The sequence below is a fragment of the Rhinopithecus roxellana genome, chromosome 20 (assembly GCF_007565055.1).
Source record: "Rhinopithecus roxellana isolate Shanxi Qingling chromosome 20, ASM756505v1, whole genome shotgun sequence".
NCBI classification, from domain to species: domain Eukaryota; kingdom Metazoa; phylum Chordata; class Mammalia; order Primates; family Cercopithecidae; genus Rhinopithecus; species Rhinopithecus roxellana.
Genome location: NC_044568.1, coordinates 2,078,806 through 2,098,759, shown reverse-complemented (window position 1 = coordinate 2,098,759; position 19,954 = coordinate 2,078,806).

Here is a 19,954-nt window from a genome sequence, read left to right as displayed (position 1 = left end):
TCATGTGAGATGGTTCTACTGAATTATCCTCACATAATAACTAGAGAGAAGCTTTCTGAGAGATTGCTTTCTGATGTGTGACTTCATCACACCGAGTTCCACCCTTCCCTTCTTGGAACAGTTTGCTAACACTGTTGTCGTGGATTCTGCAAAGTGATATTTGGGAGCTCATTGAGGGCTGTGGTGAAAAAAGGAAATATCCTCAGATTAAACCTGGAAAAAGCCTTCTGAGAAACTGCATTGCCATGTGTTAATGCAACTCACAGGGTTACACGTTTCTCTTCAGTGATCAGTTTGTTAACACAGTTTTCTGGAAATCTGCAATTAAATACTTCATAGCGCATTGAAGCTGACCGTGACAAAGGAAATATCCTGAGGTGAAAACTAGAAAGAAGCTTTCTGAGAAACTTCGTGGTGACGTGTGAATTCATCTCAAAGGGTTATACTTATGTTTCGTGGAACAGTTCATTAACACTGTCTTTGAGATATCTGAGAAGGGCTTCTTTGAATCAAATTGAGCCCTACGCTGATAAAGGACATTTCATCAGTTCAAAACGCGAAAGAAGCTTTCCGAGAAACTTCTTTCTCATCAGTGAGTTCGTCTCACAGACTTACAACTTAGACCTCAGGAAGCAGTTTCGTAACACTCTTTTCGTGGAAACTGCAAAGTGATATTTGGGATCCCATAGGGGCCCATGGTGAAAAAGGAAGTATCCTCACATAAAAACTAGAGAGAATCTTTCTGAGAGATTGAATTCGGATATGTGACTTCATCACACAGAGTTCCACCCTTCCTGTCTTGGAACAGTTTGCAAACACTGTTGTCGTGGATTCTGCAAAGTGATATTTAGGAGCTCATTGAGGGCTATGATGAAAAAGGAAATATCCTCAGATTAAAACTGGAAAGAAGCCTTCTGAGAATGTGCATTGCCATGTGTGAATGCAACTCACAGAGTTACACGTTTCTCTTCAGTGATCAGTTTGTTAACACAGTTTTCTGGAAATCTGGAATTAGATACTTCATATCGCAATGAAGCTTACGGTGACAAAGGAAATATCCTCAGATGAAAACTTGAAAGAAGCTTTCTTTGAAACTTCTTAGTGATATGTGAATTCATCTCACAGAGTTGCACTTACGTTTCGTGGAGCAGTCCATTAACACTGTCTTTGAGGAACCTGAGAAGGGCTTCTTTGGTTCGCATTGAGGCCTACGATGATGATGGAAATTTCATCAGTTCAAAACGTGAAAGAATCTTTCTGAGGAACTTCTTTCTGATCAGTGAGTTCGTCTCACAGACTTTCAACTTAGAACTCAGGAAACAGTTTGCTAATACTCTTTTCGTTGAAACTGCAAAGTGATATTTGGGAGCCCATAGGGGCCATGGTGAAAAAGGAAATATCCTCATATGATAACTAGAGAGAAGCTTTCTGAGAGATTGCTTTCTGATGTGTGACTTCATCACACAGGGTTCCACCCTTCCAGTCTTGAAACTGTTTGGTAACACAGTTGTCGTGGATTCTGCAATGTGATATTTGGGAGCCCATAGGGACCCATGGTCAAAAAGGAAGTATCCTCACATAATAACTAGAGAGAAGCTTTTTGAGAGATTTCTTTCTGATATGTGACTTCATCACACAGGGTTCCACCCTTCCCTTCTTGGAACAGTTTGATAACACTGTTGTCGTGGATTCTGCAAAGTGATATTTGGGAGCTCATTGAGGGCTATGGTGAAAAAGGAAATATCCTCAGATTAAAACTGGAAAGAAGCCTTCTGTGAAACTGCATTGCCATATGTGAATGCATCTCACAGGGTTACACGTTTCTCCTCAGTGATCAGTTTGTTAACACAGTTTTTTGGAAATCTGCAATTAGATATTTCACAGCGCAACGAGGCTTACGGTGACAATGGAACTATCCTCAGATTAACATTAGAAAGAAGCTTTCTTAGAAATTTCTTTCTGATGTGTGAATTCATCTCACTGAGTTACACTTACGTTTCGTTGAGCAGTCCATTAACACTGTCTTTGATGAACCTGAGAAGGGCTTATTTGAATCACATTGAGGCCTACGCTGATACAGGAAATTTCATCAGTTCAAAACGTGAAAGAAGCTTTCTGAGAAACTTCTTTCTGATCAGTGAGTTCATCTCACAGACTTTCAACTTAGACCTCAGGAAACAGTTTGCTAACAATCTTTTCGTAGAAATTGCAAAGTGATATTTGGGAGCCCTTAGGGGCCCATGGTGAAAAAGGAATTATCTTCACCTAATAACTAGAGAGAAGCTTTCTGAGAGATTGCTTTCTGATGTGTGACTTCATCACACAGCGTTCCATCCTTCCAGTGTTGGAACAGTTTGATAACACTGTTGTCGTGCATTCTGCAAAGCGATATTTGGTAGCCCTTTGGGGCCCATGGTGAAAACGGAAGTATCCTCACATAAAAACTAGAGAGAAGCTTTCTGAGAGATTGCTTTCTCATGTGTGAATTCATCACACAGAGTTCCACCCTTCCCTTCTTGGAACAGTTTGATAACACTGTTGTTGTGGATTCTGCAAAGTGATATTTCGGAGCTCATTGTGGGCTATGGTGAAAAAGGAAATATCCTCAGAATAAAACTGGATAGAAGTCTTCTGAGAGACTGCATTGCCATGTGTGAATGCAACTCACAGAGTTACACTTATGTTTCGTGGAGCAGTCTGTTAACACTGTCTTTAAGGATCCTGACAAGGGCTTCTTTGGATCGCATTGATGCCTACGCTGATAGACGAAAATTCATCAGTTGAAAACGTTAAAGAAGCTTTCTGAGAATCTTCTTTCTGATCAGTAAGTTCATCTCACAGACTTACAACTTACACCTCAGGAAACAGTTTGCTAACAATATTTTCGTGGAAACTGCAAAGTGATATTAGGGAGCCCATAGGCGCTAATGGTGAAAAAGGAAATATCCTCACATAATAACTAGAGAGAAGATTTCTGAGATATTGCATTCTGATGTGTGACCTCATCACACAGAGTTCCACCCTTCCCTTTTGGAACAGTTAGCTAACACTGTTGTCGTGGATTCTGCAAAGCGATATTTGGAAGCCCATAGGGGACCAGGATGAAAAAGGAAATATCCTCACATAAAAATTAGAGAGAAGCTTTCTCAGAGATTTCTTTCTGATGTGTGACTTCATCACACAGAGTTCCACCCTTCCCTTCTTGGAAGAGTTTGCTAACACTGTTGTCGTGGATTCTGAAAAGTGCTATTTGGGAGCCCTCAGGGCCCATGGTGAAAAAGGAAGTATCCTCACATAATAACTAGAGAGAAGCATTTTGAGAGATTGCTTTCTGATGTGTGACTTCATCACACAGAGTTTCACCCTTCCCTTCTTGGAACAGTTTGCTAACACAGTTGTCGTGGATTCTGCAATGTGATATTTGGGAGAACTTAGGGGCCCATGGTGAAAATGGAAGTATCCTCACATAAAAACTAGAGAGAAGCTTCCTGAGAGATTCCTTTCTTACGTGTGACTTCATCACAGAGAGTTCCTCCCTTCCCTTCTTGGAACAGATTGGTAACACTGTTGTCGTGGATTCTGCAAAGTGATATTTCGGAGCTCATTGAGGGCTATGGTGAAAAAGGAAATATCCTCAGATGAAAACTAGAAAGAAGCTTTCTTTGAAACTGCTTGGTAATGTGTGAATTCATCCCTCAGAGTTACACTTACATATCTTGGAGCAGTCCATTAACACTGTCTTTGAGGAACCTGAAAAGGGTTTCTTTGGATCACATTGAGGCCTACGCTGATAAAGGAAATTTCATCACTTTAAAACGTGAAAGAAGCTTTCTGAGAAACTTCTTTCTGATCAGTGAGTTCATCTCACAGACTTACAGCTTAGTCCTCAGGAAGCAGTTTGCTAACATTCTTTTCGTGGAAACTGCAAAATGATATTTGGGAGCCCATAGGGTCCCAAGGTGCAAAAGGAAATATCCTCATATAATACCTAGAAAGAAGCTTTCTGAGAGATTGCTTTGTGATGTGTGACTTCATCACACAGAGATCCACCGTTGCCTTCTTGGAAGAGTTTGCTAACACTGTTGTCATGGAATCAGCAAAGTGATATTTTTGAGCTCATTGAGGGCAGTGGTGAAAAAGGAAATATCCTCAGATTAAAACTGGAAAGAAGCCTCCTGAGAAACCGCATTGCCATGTGTGAATGCAACTCACAGAGTTACACGTTTCTCTTCAGTGATCAGTTTGTTAACACAGTTTTCTGGAAATCTGGAATTAAATACTTCATAGCCCAATGAAGCTTACGTTGACAAAGGAAATATCCTCAGATGAAAACTAGAAATAAGCTTTCTGAGAAACTTCTTGGTGATGTGTGAAATCATCTCACAGAGCAACAATTATGTTTCGTGGAACAGTCCGTTGACACTGTCTTTGAGAAATCAGAGAAGGGCTTCTTTAGATCACATTGAGGCCTACACAGCTCAAGGAAATTTCATCAGTTCAAAACGTGAAAGAAACTTTCTGAGAAACTACTTTCTGAACAGTGAGTTCATTAAACAGACTTACAACTTAGACCTCAGGAAGCAGTGTGCAAACACTATTTTCGTGGAAACTGCAAAGTGATATTTGGGAGCCAAAAAGGGGCAATGATGAAATAGGAAATATCCTTACATAATAACTAGAGAGAAGCCTCCTGAGAGATTGCTTTCTGATGTGTGACTTCATCACACAGAGTTCCACCCTTCCCTTCTTGGAACAGATTGCTAACCCTGTTGTCGTGGATTCTGCAATGTGATATTTGGGAGCCCATATGGGCCGATGGTGAAAAAGCAAGTATCCTCACATAATAAGCAGAGAGAAGCTTTCTGAGAGATTGCTTTCTGAAATGTGAGTTCATCACACAGAGTTCCAGCCTTCCCTTCTTGGAACAGTTTGTTAACACTGTTGTCATGGTTTCTTCAAAGTGATATTTGGGAGCTCATTGAGGGCTATGGTGAAAAAGGAAATATCCTCAGATTAAACCTGGAAGGAAGCCTTCTGACATAGTGGATTACCATCTGTGAATGCAACTCACAGCGTTACACGTTTCTCTTCAGTGATCAGTTTGTTAACACAGTTTTCTGGAAATCTGCAATGAGATACTTCATAGCGCAATGAAGCTTACGGTGACAAAGGAAATATCCTCAGATGAAAACTAGAAAGAAGCTTTCCTAGAAACTTCTTCACGATGTGTGAATTCATCTCACAGAGTTACACTTATTTGACGTGGAGCAGTAAAATAACACTGTCTTTGAGGAACCTGAGAAGGGCTTCTAGGATCGCATTGAGGCCTAAGCTAATAAAGGAAATTTCATCAGTTCAAAACGTGAAAGAATATTTCTGAGAATGTTCTTTATGATCAGTTAGTTCATCTCACAGACCTACAACTTAGACCTCAGGAAGCAGTTTGCTAACACTCTTTTAGGGGAAACTGCAAAGTGATATTTGGGAGACCGTAGGGGCCCATGGTGAAAAAGCAAATATCCTCCCATAATAACTAGAGAGAAGCTTTCTTAGAGATTGCTTTCTCATGTGTGACTTCATCACACTGAGTTCCACCCTTCCTTTATTGGAACAGTATGCTAACACTGTTCTCGTGGATTCTGAAAAGTGGTATTTGGAAGCCCTTAGCGGCCCATGGTGAAAAAGGAACTATCCTCACCTAAAAACTAGAGAGAAGCTTTCTGAGAGATTGCTTTCGGTTATGTGTCTTCATCACACAGAGTTCCACACTTCCCGTCTTGGAACAGTTTGCTAACACTGTTGTCGTGGATTCTGCAAAGTGATATTTGGGAGCCCAAGGGGCCCATGGTGAAAAAAGAAGTATCCTCACATAAAAACTAGAGAGAAGCTTTCTGAGAGATTGCTTTCGAATATGTGACTTCATCACACAGAGTTCCACCCTTCGATTCTTGGAACAGATTGCTAACACTGTTGTCGTGGATTCTGCAAAGTGATATTTGGGAGCCCATAGGGGCCCATGGTGAAAAAGGAAGTATCCTCACATAAAAACTAGAGAGAAACTTTCTGAGAGATTGCTGTCTGATATGGGACTTCATCACACAGAGTTCCACCTTCCCTTCTTGGAACAGTTTGATAAAACTGTTGTGGTGGATTCTGCAAAGTGAGCTTTGGGAGCTCATTGAGGGCTATGTTGACAAAGGAAATATCCTCAGATTAAAACTGGAAAGAAGCTTTCCGAAATACTGCATTGCCATGTGTGAATGCACCTCACAGAGTTACACCTTTATCTTCAGTGATCACTTCGTAAACACACTTTTCTGGAAATCTGCAATTAGATAATTCATAGCACAGTGAAGCTTTCGGTGACAAAGGAAATATCCTCAGATGAAAACTAGAAAGAAGGTTTCTTAGAAACTTCTTGGTGATGTGTGAATTCATCTCACAGAGTTACACTTATGTATCGTGGAGCAGTCCCTTAACACCGCCTATGAGGAACCTGAGAAGGGCCTCTTTGGATCGCATTGAGGCCTTCGCTCATAAAGGAATTTTCTTCAGTTCGTAACGTGAAAGAATCTTTCTCAGAAACTTCTTTCTGATCAGTGAGTTAATCTCAAAGACTTAAAGCTTAGACCTCAGGAAGCAGTTTGCTAACACTCTTTTCGTGGAAACTGCAAAGTGATATTTGGGAGCCCATTGGCCAATGGTGAAAAAAGAAGTATCCTCACATAAAAACTAGAGAGAAGCTTTCTGAGAGATTGCTTTCAGATGTGTGACTTCATCACACAGAGTTCCAACCTTCCCTTCTTGGAACAGTTTGCTAACACTGTTGTCGTGGATTCTGCAAAGTGATATTTGGGAGCCCAAGGGGCCCATGGTGAAAAAAGAAGTATCCTCACATAAAAACTAGAGAGAAGCTTTCTGAGAGATTGCTTTCGAATATGTGAATTCATCACACCGAGTTCCACCCTTCGATTCTTGGAACAGATTGCTAACACTGTTGTCGTGGATTCTGCAAAGTGATATTTGGGAGCCCATAGGGGCCCATGGTGAAAAAGGAAGTATCCTCATATAAAAACTAGAGAGAAGCTTTCTGAGAGATTGCTGTCTGATATGGGACTTCATCACACAGAGTTCCAACTTCCCTTCTTGGAACAGTTTGATAAAACTCTTGTGGTGGATTCTGCAAAGTGAGCTTTGGGAGCTCATTGAGGGCTGTTGACAAAGGAAATATCCTCTGATTAAAACTGGAAAGAAGCTTTCCGAAATACTGCATTGCCATGTGTGAATGCACCTCACAGAGTTACACCTTTCTCTTCAGTGATCAGTTCGTAAACACACTTTTCTGGAAATCTGCAATTAGATAATTCATACCGCAGTGAAGCTTTTGGTGACAAAGGAAATATCCTCAGATGAAAACTAGAAAGAAGCTTTCTTAGAAACTTCTTGGTAATGTGTGAATTCATCTCACAGAGTTACACTTATGTATCGTGTAGCAGTCCCTTAACACCATCTATGAGGAACCTGAGAAGGGACTCTTTGGATCGCATTGAGGCCTTCGCTCTTAAAGGAATTTTCTTCAGTTCATAACGTGAAAGAATCTTTCTCAGAAACTTCTTTCCGATCAGTGAGTTAATCTCAAAGACTTAAAGCTTAGACCTCAGGAAGCAGTTTGCTAACACTCTTTTCGTGGAAACTGCAAAGAGATATTTGGGAGCCCATTGGCCAATGGTGAAAAACGAAGTATCCTCATATAAAAACTAGAGAGAAGCTTTCTGAGAGATTGCTTTCAGATGTGTGACTTCATCACACAGAGTTCCACTCTTCCCTTCTTGGAACAGTTTGCTAACACTGTTATCGTGGATTCTGCAAAGTGATATTTGGGAGCCCATAGGGGCCCGTGGTGAGAAAAGAAGTATCCACACTTAGCAACTAGAGCGAAGCTTTCTGAGAGATTGCTTTCTGATATGTGACTTCATCACACAGAGTTCCACCCTTCCCTTCTAGGAACAGTTTGCTAACACTGTTGTCGTGGATTCTGCAATGTGATATTTGGGAGCTCACTGAGGGCTATGGTGAAAAAGGAAATATCCTGAGATTAAAACTGGAAAGCAGCCTTCTGAGAAACTACATTCCCATGTGTGAATGCATCTCACAGCGTTACACATTTCTCTTCAGTTATCAGTGTGTTAACACAGTTATCTGGAAATCTGTAATTAGATACTTCCTAGCGCAATGAAGCTCACGGTGACAAAGGAAATATCCTCAGATGAAAACTAGAAAGAAGCTTTCTTAGAAACTTCTTGGGGATGTGTGAATTCATCTCACAGCGTTACACTTATGTTTCGTGGAGCAGTCCATTAACACTGTCTTTGAGGAACCTCAGAAGTGCTTCTTTGGATTGCATTGACCCTACGCTGATAAAGGAAATTTCATCAGTTCAAAAAGTGAAAGAAGCATTATCAGAAACTTCTATCTGATCAGTGAGTTCATCTCACAGCCTTACAACTTATACCTCAGGAAGCAGTTTCCTAACACTCCTTTCGTGGAAACTGCAAAGTGATATTTCGGAGCCCATAGGGGCCCATGGTGAAAAAGGAAGTATCCTCACATAAAACTAGAGAGAAGCTTTCTGAGAGATTGCTTTCTGATATGTGACTTCATCACACAGAATTCCACCCTTCCCTTCTTGCAACAGTTTGCTAACACTGTTGTCGTGGATTCTGCAAAGTGCTATTTGGGAGCCCATAGGGGCCCATGGTGAAAAAGGGAGTATCCTCACATAAAAATCTAGAGAAAAGCTTTCTGAGAGATTGCTTTCCGATATGTGACTTCATCACATAGAGTTCCACCCTTCCCTTCTTGGAACAGTTTGCTAACACTGTTGTCGTGGATTCTGCAAACTGATATTTGGGAGCTCATTGAGGGCTATGGTGAAAAAGGTAATATCCTCAGAGTATAATTTGAAAGAAGCTCTCTGAGAAACTGCATTGCCACGTGTGAATGCAACTCACAGAGTTACAGGTTTCTATTCAGTGATCAGTTTGTTAACACTGTTTTTTGGAAATCTGCAATGAGATTCTTCATATCGCACTGAAGCTTAGGGTGATAAAGGAAATATCCTCAGATGAAAACTAGAAAGAAGCATTCCTAGAAACTTCTTGGTGATGTGTGAATTCATCTCAGAGAGCTACACTTATGTTTCGTGGAGCAGTCCATTAACACTGTCTTTAAGGAACCTGAGAAGGGCTTCTTTGGATCACGTTGAGGCCTACGCTGATAAAGGAAATTTCACCAGTTCATAACGAGAAAGAAACTTTCTGAGAATCTTCTTTGTGGTCAATGAGTTCATCTCACAGACCTACACCTTAGACATCAGGACGCAGTTTGCTAAAACTCTTTTCGTGGAAACTGCAAAGTGATATTTGGGAGCCCATAGGGGCCCATGGTGAAAAAGGAAATATCCTCACATTATAACTAGAGAGAAGCGTTCTGAGAGATTGCTTTCCTATGTGTGACTTCATCACACAGAGATTCACCCTACCCTTGTTGGAACAGTTTGCTAACATTCCTGTCGTGGATTCCGAAAAGTGATATTTAGGAGCCCATAGGGGCCCAGGGTGAAGAGGGAAGTATCCTCACATAAAAACTAGTGAGAAGCTTTCTGAGAGATTGACTTCTGATGTGTGACTTCATCACACAGAGTTAAAATCTTCCCTTCTTGGAACAGTTTGCTAACACTTTTGTAGTGGATTCTGCAAAATGATATTTCGGAGCCCATTGGGGCCCATGTTGAAAAAGGAAGTATCCTCACATGAAAACTACAGAGAAGCTTTCTGAAAGATTGCTTTCCGATATGTGACTTCATCACACATGGTTAAACCCTTCCCTTCTTGGAACAGTTTGCTAACACTGTTGTCGTGGATTCTGCAAAGTGATATTTGTTAGCGCCTAGGGGCCTGTGGTGAAAAAGGAAATATCCTTACATAATAACTAGGGAGAAGCTTTCTGAGAGATTGCTTAGATTGCTTTCTGATGTGTGACTTCATCACAAAGAGCTCCAAACTTAACTCCTTCGAACAGTTTGCTAACACTGTTGTCGTGGATTCTGCAAAGTGATATTTGGGACCCCATAGGGGCCCATGGTGAAAAAGGAAGTATCCTCACATAATAACTAGAAAGAAGCTTTCTGAGAGATTGCTTTAAGACATGTGACTTCATCACACAGAGGTCCAACCTTCCCTTATTGGTACAGTTTGCTACAACTGTTGTCGTGGATTCTGCAAAGTGATATTTGGGAGCTCATTGAGGGCTATGTTGAAAAAGGAAATATCCTCAGATTGAAACTGGAAAGAAGCCTTCTGAGAAACTGCATTGTCATGTGTGAATGAAACTCACAGAGTTACAAGTTTCTCTTCAGTGATCAGTTTGTTAACACAGTTTTCTGGAAATCTGCAATTAGATACTTCATAGCGCAGTGAAACTTACGGTGACAAAGGAAATATCCTCAGATGAAAACTAGAAAGAAGCTTTCTCAGAAACTTCTTGGTGATGTGTGAATTCATCTCACATAGTTACACTTATGCTTCGTGGAGCAGTCCATTAACACTGTTTTTGAGGAACCTGAGAAGGGCTTCTTTGGATCGCTTTGAGGACTACACTGATAAAGGAAATTTCATCAGTTCAAAACGTGAAAGAAGCTTTCTGAGAAAGTTCTTTCTCATCTGTGAGTTCATCTCACAGGCTTACAACTTAGACCTCAGAAAGCAGTTTGCTAACACTATTTTCGTGGAAACTGCAAAGTGATATTTGGGAGCCCATAGAGGCCCATCGTGAAAAAGTCATTATCCTCACATAATAACTAGAGAGAAGCTTTCTGAGAGATTGCTTTCTGATGTGTGACTTCATCAAACAGAGTTCCACCCTTTCCTTCTTGGAACAGTTTGCTAACACTGTTGTCGTGTATTCTGGAAAGTGATATTTGGGAGGCCATAGGGGCCCATGGTGAAAAAGGAAGAATCCTCACATAATAACTAGAGAGAAGCTTTCTGAGAGATTGCTTTCAGATGTGTGACTTCATCAAACAGAATTGCACCCTTCCCTTCTTGGAACAGTTTGATAACATTGTTGTTGTGGATTCTGCAAAGTGATATTTGGGTGCTCATTGAGGGCTATGGTGAGAAATGAAATATCCTCAGATTAAAACTGGATAGAAGCCTTCTGGGAAACTGCATTGCCATGTGTGAATGCATCTCACAGAGTTACACGTTTCTCTTCAGTGGTCACTTTGTTAACACAGTTTTCTGTAAATCTGCAATTAGATACTTCATAGCGCAATGAAGCTTACGGTGACAAAGGAAATATCCTCAGATGAAAACTAGAAAGAAGCTTTCTTAGAAACTTCTTGATGATGTGTGAATTCATCTTACAGAGTTACACTTATGTTTCTTGGAGCAGTCCATTAACACTGTCTTTGAGGAACCTGAGAAGGGCTTTTTGGGATCGCATTGAGGCCTACACTGATAAAGGAAATTTCATCAGTTCAAAACGTGAAAGAAGCTTTCTAAGAAACTTCTTTCTGATCAGTGAGTTCATCTCACAGGCTTACACCTTAGAACTCATAAGCAGTTTGCTAACAGTCTTTCTGTGGAAACTACGAAGTGATATTTGGGAGCCCACAGGGTCCCATTTTGAAAAAGGATATATCCTCACATAATAAATAGAGAGAAGCTTTCTGAGAGATTGCTTTCTGATGTGTGACTTCCTCTCACAGAGTTCCACCCTGCCCTTCTTGGAACAGTTTGCTAACCCTGTTGTCGTGGATTCTGCAAAGTGATATCTGGGAGCCCATAGGGGCCCATGGTGAAAAAGGAAGTATCCTCACATAAAAACTGGAGAGAAGCTTTCTGAGAGATTGCCTTCTGATGTGTGACCTCACACAAAGAGTTCCACCATTCCCTTCTTGAAACAGTTTGCTAAAACTGTTGTCGTGGATTCTGCTAAGTGATATTTGGGAGCTCATTGTGGGTTATGGTGAAAACGGAAATATCCTCAGATTAAAACTGGAGAGAAGCCTTCTCAGAAACTGCATTGCCCTGTGTGAATGCATCTCACAGAGTTACACGTTACTCTTCAGTGATCAGTGTGTTAACACAGTTTTCTAGAAAACCGCAATTAGATACTTCATAGCACAATGAAGCTTATGGTGACAAAGGAAATATCCACAGAGGAAAACTATAAAGATACATTCTTAGAAACTTCTTGGTGATGTGTGAATTCATCTCACAGAGTTACACTTATGTTTCGTGGAGCAGTACATTAACACTGTCTTTGAGGAACCTGAGAAGGGCTTCTTTGGATCGCATTGAGGCCTACGCTGATAAAGGAAATTTCATCACTTCAAAACGTGAAAGAAGCTTCCTGAGAAACTTCTTTCTGATCAGTGAGTTCATCTCACAGACGTACAACTTAGACCACAGGAAGCACTTTGGTAACACTCTTTTCGTGAAAACTGCAAAGTGATATTTGGGAGCCCACAGGGGCCCATGGTGAAAAAGGAAGTATCCTCACATAAAACTAGAGAGAAGCTTTCTGAGAGATTGCTTTCGGATATGTGACTTCATCAGAGACATTTCCACCCTTCCCTTCCTGGAACAGTTTGCTTACACTGTTGTAGTGGATTCTGCAAAGTGATATTTGGGAGCCCAAAGGGGCCCACGGTGAAAAAGGAAGTGTCCTCACATAATGACTAGAGAGCAGCTTTCTGAGAGATTGCGTTCTGATGTGTGACTTCATCACACAGAGTTCCACCATTTCATACTTGGAGCAGTTTGCTAACACTGTTGTCGTGGATTCTGCAAAGTGATATTTGGGAGCTCATTGAAGGCTATGGTGAGAAAGGAAATATCCTCAGATTAAAACTGTAAAGAATCCTTCTGAGAAACTGCATTGCCATGTGTGAATGCAACTCACAGAGTTACACGTTTCTCTTCAGTGATCAGTTTGTTAACACAGTTTTCTGGAAATCTGCAATAAGATACTTCATGAGCGCAATGAACCTTACGGTGACAAAGGAAATATCCTCAGAAGAAATCTAGAAAGAAGCTTTCTTAGAAACTTCTTCGTGATATTTGAATTCATCTCACAGAGTTACACTTATGTTTCGTGGAGCAGTCCATTAACACTGTCTTTGAGGAACCTGAGAAGGTCTTCTTTGGATCGCATTGAGGCCTACGCTGATAAAGGAAATTTCATCAGTTCAAAACGCGAAAGAAGCTTTCTGAGAAACTTGTTTCTGATCAGTGAGTTCATCTCACACACTTACAACTTAGACCTCAGGAAGCAGTTTGCTAACACTCTTTTCATGGAAACTGCAAAGTGATATTTGGGAGCCCATAGGGGCCCATGGTGAAAAAGGAAATATCCTCACATAATAACTAGAGAGAAGCTTTCTGAGAGATTGCTTTCTGATGTGTGACTTCATCACACAGGGTTCCACTCTTCCGTTCTTGGAACAGTTTGTTATCTCTGTTGTGGATTCTGCAACGTGATATTTGGGAGCTCATTGAGGGCTATGGTGAAAAAGGATATATCCTCAGATTACAACGGGAAAGAAGCTTTCTGAGAAACTGCATTGCCATGTGTGAATGCAACTCACAGAGTTACACGTTTCTCTTCAGTGATCAGTTTGTTAACCCACTTTTCTGGAAATCTGCAATTAGATCCTTCATAGCGCAATGAAGCTTACGGTGTCAAAGGAAATATCCTCAGATGAAAACTAGAAAGAAGCTATCTGAGAAAGTTCTTGGTGATGTGTGAATTCATCTCACAGAGTTACAATTATGTTTCGTGGAGCAGTCCATTAACACTGTCTTTGAGGAACCTGAGAAGGGCTTCTTTGCATCGCACTGAGGCCTAAGCTGATGAAGGAAATTTCATCAGTTCCAAACGTGAAAGAAGCTTTCTGAGAAACTTCTTCTGATCAGTGAGTTCATCTCACAGACTTACAACTTAGACGTCAGGAAGCAGTTCGCTAACGCTCTTTGCGTGGAAAGTGCAAAGTGATATTTGGGAGCCCATAGGGGCCAATGGTGAAAAAGGAAATATCCTCACATAATAACTAGAGAGAAGCTTTCTGAGAGATTGCTTTCTGGTGTGTGACTTCCTCACACAGAGTTCTACCCTTCCCTTCTTGGAACAGTTTGCTAACACTGTTGTCGTGTATTCTGCAAACTGATATTTGGGAACCCTTAGGGGCGCATTGTGAAAAAAGAAGTATCCTCACATAAGAACCTGAGAGAAGCTCTCTGAGAGATTGCTTTCGTATAGGTTACTTCAGCACACAGAGTTCCACGATACCCTTCTTGAAACAGTTTGCTAACCCTGTTGTCGTGGATTCTGCAAAGTGATATTTGGGAGACCATGGGGGCCCAGGGTGAAAAAGGAAATATCCTCAAATAATAACTAGAGAGAAGCTTTCTGAGAGATTACTTTCTGATGTGTGACTTCATCACACAGAGTTTTACACTTCCCTTCTCGAAACAGTTTGCTAACACTGTTGTCGTGGATTCTGCAAAGTGATATTTGGGAGACCATGGGGGCCCAGGGTGAAAAAGGAAATATCCTCAAATAATAACTAGAGAGAAGCTTTCTGAGAGATTGCTTTCTGATGTGTGACTTCATCACACAGAGTTCCACCCTTCCCATCTTGGAACAGTTTGCTAACACTGTTGTCGTGTATTGTGCAAAGTGATATTTGGGAGCCCATGGGGCCCATGGTGAAAAAGGAAGTATCCTCACATAGAAACTAGAGAGAAGCTTTCTGAGAGATTGCTTTCTGATGTGTGACTTCATCACACAGAGTTCCACCCTTCCCTTGTTGGAACAGTTTGCTAACACTGTTGTCGTGGATGCTGCCGAGTGATATTTGAGTGCTCCTTGAGGGCTACGGTCAAAAAGGTAATATCCTCAGAATCAAACTGGAAAGAAGCCTTCTGAGAAACTGCATTACATTGTGTGAATGCAACTCACAGAATTACACGTTTCTCTTCAGTGATCATTTTCTTAACACAGTTTTCTGGAAATCTGCAATAAGATACTTCATAGCGCAATGAAGGTTACGGTGACAAAGGATATATCCTCAGAGGAAAACTAGAAAGAAGCTTTCTTAGAAACTTCTTGGTTATGTGGGAATTCATCTCAAAGAGTTACACTTATGTTTCGAGGAGCAGTCCATTAGCCCTGTCTGTGAGGAACCTGAGAAGGGCTTCTTTGGATCGCTATGAGGCCTATGATGATAAAGGAAATTTCATCAGTTCAAAACGTGAAAGAAGCTTTCTGAGAAACTTCTCTCTGATCAGTGAGTTCATCTCACAGACTTACAACTTAGAATTCAAGAAGCAGTTTGCTAACACTCTTTTCGTGAAAACTGCAAAGTGATATTTGGGAGCTGTTAGGGGCCCTTGGTGAAAAAGAAAATCTCCTCACAGAAAAACTAGAGAGAAGCTTTCGGATAGATTGCTTTCGGATTGTGACTTCATGACACAGAGTTTCACCCTTCCGTTCTTGAACACTTTGCTAACACTGCTGTCGTGGATTTTGCAAAGTGATATTTGGGAGCTCATTGAGGCCTACGGTGAAAAAGGAAATATCCTCAGAGAAAAACTGGAAAGAAGCTTTCTGAAAAACTGCACTGCCATGTGTGAATGCAACTCACAGAGATACACCTTTCTCTTCAGTGATCAGTTTGTAAACACAGTTTTCTGGAAATCTGCATTTAGATTCTTCATAGTGCAATGAAGCTTACGGTGAGAAAGGAAATATCCTCAGATGAAAACTATAAAGAATCTTTCCTAGAAACTTCTTGGTGATGTGTGAATTCATCTCACGGTGTTACACTTATGTTTCGTGGAGGAGTACATTAACACTGTCTTTGGGGAATCTGAGAAGGGCTTCTTTGGATCGCATTGAGTCCTACGCTGATAAAGGAAATTTCATCATTTCAAAACGTGAAAGAAGCTTTTTGAGAAACTTCTTTCTGATCAGTGAGTTCATCTCTCAGACTTACAACTTCGACCTCAGGAAGCAGTTTGCTAACACTCTTTTCGTGGAAACTACAAACTGACATTTGGGAGCCCCCAGGGGCCCATGGTGAAAAAGGAAATATCCTCACATAATAACTAGAGAGAAGGTTTCTGAGAGACAGCTTTCTGATGTGTGACTTCATCACAGAGAGTTCCACACTTCCCTTTTTGGAACAGTTTGCTAACACTGTTGTTGAGGAGTCAGAGAAGTGATATTTGGGAGCCCACAGGGGCCCATGGTGAGAAAAGAAATATCCTCACATCATAATCAGAGAGAAGCTTTCTGAGAGATTGCTTTATGATATGTGACTTCATCACACAGAATTCCACCCTTCCCTTCTTGGAACACTTTGCTAACACTGTTGTCGTGGATTCTGCAAAGGGATAGTTGGGAACTCATTGAGGGCTGTGGTGGAAAAGGAAATATCCTCAGACTAAAACTGGAAAGAAGCCTTCTGAGAAACTGCATTGCCATGTGTGAATGCAACTCACAGAGTTACACATTTCTCTTCAGTGATCAGTTTGTTAACACAGTTTTCTGGAAAACTGCAATTAGATACTTGATAGCGCAAAGAAGCTTACGGTGACAAAGAAAATATCCTCAGATGAAAACTAGAAGTAAGCTTTCTGAGAAACTTCTTGGTGATGTGTGAATTCATCTCACAGAGTTACACTCATGTTTCAAGGAGCAGTCCATTAACACTGTCGTTGAAGAACCTGAGAAGAGCTTCTTTGGATCTCATTGACGCCTACGCTGATAAAGGAAATTTCATCAGTTCAAAACGTGAAAGAAGCTTTCTGAGAAACTTTTTTCTGATCCGTGAGTTCATCTCACAGACTTACAACTCAGACCTCAGGAAGCAGTTTGCTAATACTCTTTTCGTGGAAACTGCAAAGTGATATTTGGGAGCCCATGGGGGCCCATGGTGTAAAAGGAAGTATCCTCACATCAAAACTAGAGAGAAGCTTTCTGCAAGATTGCTTTCTGATGTGTGACTTCATCACACAGAGTTCCACTCTTCCCTTCTTGGAACACTTTGCTAACACTGTTGTCGTGGATCCTGCACAGTGATATTTGGGAGCCCATAGGGGCCATGGTGAAAAAGGAAGTATCCTCACATAAAATCTAGAGTGAAGCTTTCTGAGAGATTGCTTTCTGATGTGTGACTACATCACACAGAGTTCCACCCTTCTATTCTTGGAACAGTTTGATAACACTGTTGTCGTGGATTCTGCAAAGTGATATTTGGGAGCTCATTGAGGGCTCTGGTGATAAAGGAAATATCCTCAGATTAAAACTGGAACGAAGCCATCTGTGAAACTGCATTGCCATGTGTGAATGCATCTCACAGAGTTACACGTTTCTCCTCAGTGATCACTTTGTTGTCACAGTTTTCTGGAAATCTGCAATTAGATACTTCATAGCTCAACGAATCTTACAGTGAGAAAGGAAATATCCTCAGATGAAAACTAGAAGGAAGCTTTCTTAGAAACTTCTTGGTGATGTGTGAATTCATCTCACAGAGTTACACTTAAGTTTCGTGGAGCAGTCCATTAACACTGTCTTTGAGGAACCTGAGAAGGGCTTCTTTGGATCGCTTTGAGGCCTACGCTGTTAAAGGAAATTTCATCAGTTCAAAATGTGAAAGAAACTTTCTGAGAAACTTCTCCCTGATTCGTGAGTTCATTTCACAGACTTACAACTTAGACCTTAGGAAGCAGTTTGCTAACACTCTTTTTGTGGAAACTGCAAAGTGATATTTGGGAGCCCATAGGGGCCCATGGTGAAAAAGGAAGTATCCTCACATAATAACTAGAGAGAGGATTTCTGAGAGATTGCTTTCTGATATGTGACTTCATCACACAGAGTTCCACCTTTCCCTTCTTGGAACAGATTGCTAACACTGTTGTGGTGGATTCTGCAAAGTGATATTTGGGAGCCTATAGGGGCCCGTGGTTGAAAAGGAAGTATCCTCACATAAAAACTAGAGAGAAGCTTTCTGAGAGATTGCTTTCTGAAGTTTGAGTTCATCACACAGAGTTCCACACTTCCCTTCTTGGAACTGTGTGCTAACACTGTTGTCGTGGATACTGCAAAGTGATATTTGGGAGGTCATTGAGGGGTATGGTGAAAAAGGAAATATCCTAATATTAAAACTGGAAAGAAGCCTTCTGAGAAACTGCATTGCCATGTGTGAATGCAACTCAAAGAGATACTTGTTTCTCTTCAGTGATCAGTTTGTTAACACAGTTTTCTGGAAATCTGCAGTATGATACTCCATAGCGAAATGAAGCTTACGGTGACAAAGGAAATATCCTCAGATGAAAACTAGAAAGAAGCTTTCTTAGAAACTTCTTGGTGATGTGGAATTCATCTCACAGAGTTACACTTATGTTTCGTGGAGCAGTCCGTTAAGACTGTCTTTGAGGCACCTGAGAAGGTCTTCTTTGGATCGCGTTGAGGCCTATGCTGATAAAGGAAATTTCATCCCTTCAAAACGTGAAAGAAACTTTCTGAGAAACTTCTTTCTGATCAGAGAGTTCATCTCACAGACTTACAACTTCGACCTCAGGAAGCAGTTTTCTAGCACTCTTTTCCTGGAAACTGCAAAGTGATATTTGGGAGCTCTAGGGGTCTATGGTGAAAAAGGAAGTATCCTCATATAATAACTAGAGAGAAGCTTTCTGAAGGATTGCTGACCAATATGTGACTTCACCACACAGAGTTCCACCCTTCCCTTCTTGGAACAGTTTGCTAACACTGTTGTCGTGGATGCTGCAAAGTGATATTTGGGAGCTCATTCAGGGCTATGCTGAAAAAGGAAATATCCACCGATTAAAACTGGAAAGAAGCCTTCTGAAAAACTGCATGTGTGAATGCAACTCACAGAGTTACACGTTTCTCTTCAGTGATCCGTTTGTTAACAGAGTTTTCTTGAAATCTGCAATTATATGCTTCATAGTGCAATGAAGCTTACGGTGACAAAGGAAATATCCTCAGTTGAAAACTAGAGAGAAGCTTTCTGAGAAAGTTCTTGGTGATGTGTGAATTCATCTCACAGAGTTACACTTATGTTTCGTGGAGCTGTCCATTAACACTGCCTTTGAGGAACCTGAGAAATGTTTCTTTGGATCGCATTGAGGCCTACGCTGATAAAGGAAATTTCATCATTTCAAAACGTGAACGAAGCTTTCTGAGAAACTTCTTTCTGTACAGTGAGCTCATCTCACAGACATACAACTTAGACCTCAGGAAGCAGTTTGCTAAAGCTCTTTTCGTGGAAACTACAAAGTGATATTTGGCAGCCCATAGGGTCCCAGGGTGAAAAAGCAAATAACCTCACTTAATATCTAGAGAGAAGCTTTTTGAGAGATTGCTTTCTCATGTGTGAGTTCATTACACAGAGTTCCACACTTCCCTTCTTGGAACAGTTGACTAACACTGTTGTCATGGATTCTGCAAAGTGATATTTGGGAGCCCATAGGGACCCATGGTGAAAAAAGAAGTATCCTCACATAAGAACTAGAGAGAAGCTTTCTGAGAGATTGCTTTCCGATATGTGACTTTATCAAACAGAGTTCCACCCTTCCCTTCTTGGAACAGTTTGTTAACACTGTTGTCGTGGATTCTGCAAAGTGATATTTGGGAGCCCATTGAGGGCTAAGGTGAAAAAGGAAATATCCTCAGATTTAAACTGGAAAGAAGCCCTCTGAGAAAGTGCATTGCCGTGTGTTAATGCAACTCACAGAGTTACACGTTTCTCTTCAGTGATCAGTTAGTTAACACAGTTTTCTGGAAATCTGCAGATAGATAATCCATAGCGCAGTGAATCTATTGGCAACAAAGGGAATATCCTCAAAAGAAAACGAAAAAG